This window comes from Cryptotermes secundus, unplaced genomic scaffold (assembly GCF_002891405.2).
Source record: "Cryptotermes secundus unplaced genomic scaffold, Csec_1.0 scaffold55, whole genome shotgun sequence".
Classification (NCBI taxonomy): domain Eukaryota; kingdom Metazoa; phylum Arthropoda; class Insecta; order Blattodea; family Kalotermitidae; genus Cryptotermes; species Cryptotermes secundus.
In genome coordinates this window covers 1,988,555-1,991,196 of record NW_019740654.1, presented here as the reverse complement: position 1 = coordinate 1,991,196, position 2,642 = coordinate 1,988,555, and the positions used below count along the sequence as shown (strand labels likewise).

Here is a 2,642-nt window from a genome sequence, read left to right as displayed (position 1 = left end):
ATTTTATCCGAAATTAGAAGATCTCTGCAGGAACAAATGACATTAGAAGAACCTCGTAATTACAAATTTCTGTCCTCTAAAACCCTAGCTGGTTGTCCTAATGTTTCCGTATTAGGAGCAGAGCAAATCTTACCACAGGCGTTTGGAGGCGGGCTTGGCGTCGCTTTGAATTTCCTTATCGTAATGTCTATCTCATTTTCTCTCGCACTTAAAGACGCGGATACTGCACATAAATAAAGTTTATCTAGAAAAACACAAATGTCGCGCTTTATTAGTTCATTATTAATAATTTTTGTTGAAATAGTAATATTATTAGCCGAATTTTAAGGAATTTCGACTTCCAAGTAAGAAATTCTAGGAGCCCAATGACAGACCGTAGAGATAGCCATGTCCTAATCGATCTTCTCGGTCCTCTTGGTGCTGGGGAGCCCAAAGTTAAAACTCTGACCGAGACTGGTTTAACCTGACAAAGATTTTTCTTAAACCTCAGGCCCTCAAGCAAATTAGGGGCTATAACCTGAAGTTTCGGAAGGAAATTTCGCCTCCATCTTTAGGGTCGAAGAACAAATCAAGAATAAAGAAGAAGAAGAAGAAACTGAATAACTTGTAGAATTCAGAAGTCACTGAAATTCAATATTCTCTCAAAGTAAGTTCGGTTTTCCTTCGCTAATCATCAGTCTACCATTGCTTCATATTCGCCTATTACTCCCTTCTGAGAAGTTTGGTCGCCCGTAACATGAAGCATATTATCACAACTTCGATATTTTAATAGGCTGAATTAGAATTTATCGTTTTGAGAGACGCCGATGATAATGCAAGAATGTGTGGCAGGGTCAACTGTAAGGAATCGCATATAGAAATTTATATAAGCCTCAAGGTCGAAAGAGAATTTCCGAGTCACAAACATATCGAAAAATAAAACCATGATCTGTACAATAACAAAATATCACCGGAATTTATGGACACTGTATAAAGAGGGACACTGAACACAGTCCAACAAGCGGTGTTACATTCCACAAAAGTGGAGTGATTTCACTAACGAAATGTTTACATACAGTGTAATTACCAAGTTATTATATTACAGGTTATTTAGGAAGACACAAATTTCTGGATTTCTACAATGCTGATGGCTGGACAAACAATTAACGGAAAAAGAGAATAAAACAACGTTTTGGTATATTTTCTGTACGTTATCTTTACGAGGCTGTCAATATCTAGTTTATGTCGCTTCGAATGGCAGTATCGTGAATAGAGGATGAGCTCAAAACGGATTTAAATGAAGCTGTCGTAACCTATAAGAAGTACTATCACAGCATACACCTGTGAAGACGGACAAAAACTACGAGAAACCTCACTTAGGATCGACGATGTCCCTCTCGAGATTCAAACCACGGATCCCCTCCGAATAAGGGCATTATCATTACATTAAAACTGACTGCTGATATCTCGTAAGACAGAATATGAACGTAGGAACGATGTTTATGGATAATATAGTCCGCTAAATGACAACTGTTGTTTCGGACGAAAATATCGCCTGCATTTTCAGGAGTTGAAAGGAAAACCAAGAAAGAAATCGGCATGAAGTAGGTATCATGCCACTTGCCTAAGAAAGAATGTAAGAAAATTAGCAAAAAAGTCATTAAATAGATATAACTTTCACTCCTATGAGGTGCATCTGTTGCATTAGATGCGTGGTGGACAGTTCAGGAAGTAGAAACAAGCTGAGGGACATCAATTTGATTAAGAGAATACTGAAGTATGTTTCCGCTCCTCGTAAGTTGCACTAGTTCACCGGAATGCTGAATGAGGCGCCACCTGACGGCTCTATTACGAGAGCTGTTTGCAGGGGGTATACACGAAGCAAATAAATACAAAGAACGTATACGAGAGTAAAACTCAACAGTGGTTCTCGGATTAGACAGCTCATCACCATTATAATTTCATTTTATGATCATGTACAAATAACGTAAATAATTCCACACAGATGTTTCCTCGTTCTTTCAAGAGACTAAAAATATGGCAACGGTGAAAGTTAGTATAATTCTAAAAATCAGAAAATATACAGACTCACATAATCCTCACAGAAAAATAACGAATTTAAAGAGAACAGAACAAACAAGCGAACCACTAATAATCATTAAAAATATGTACAAAATACCTAACAACGTATCGTCACATAATCTTCAGGAATTAAAGCCGATGGCTTCAAACGCTAGTCACATATTTCCATTTTGTGTTCGCTCACATAAAGTTTTGCATAAACATATAATTACTAACGTTGTACCAGATGACCAGGTTACATATTTCAAAGTACAGCGACAAATTCTTGTGGAGGATGTCACTAAATTAGTATAAATGTCAAAATTCTTCCACTGATAGAGGCTAAAACATTTACGCAGGGGCTCCCTACCTTTAAGGATTCTGAAGATTCATCGCTGCACACTCCACAACTGAAGTCCATCCTGAAACATTAAAATCAAATTCACAATTTCATAACAAATATTTCTACTCTCATCTTTAATATTAATTTTTCATCTACACGTATATTTGGGGGATTTAATGAGAAACAAACAATCTAAGACGGAATTAGAGAAAATATGATGCACACGAATTTTAGGAAGCATCAGGATAATTATAACCTG

General features: G+C 36.8%; 1 long non-coding RNA gene across 1 annotated transcript in view; it reads right to left on the bottom strand.

The window, feature by feature from the left end:
- Positions 1 to 2,404: 2,404 nt before the first annotated feature.
- Positions 2,405 to 2,642, bottom strand: part of LOC117282944 — a 310,877-nt gene continuing 310,639 nt past the window's right edge. Inside the window, exon 3 of the long non-coding RNA XR_004513897.1 lies at positions 2,405 to 2,462. This is a non-coding gene — a long non-coding RNA (uncharacterized LOC117282944). The remainder of the gene's footprint in view (positions 2,463 to 2,642) is intronic.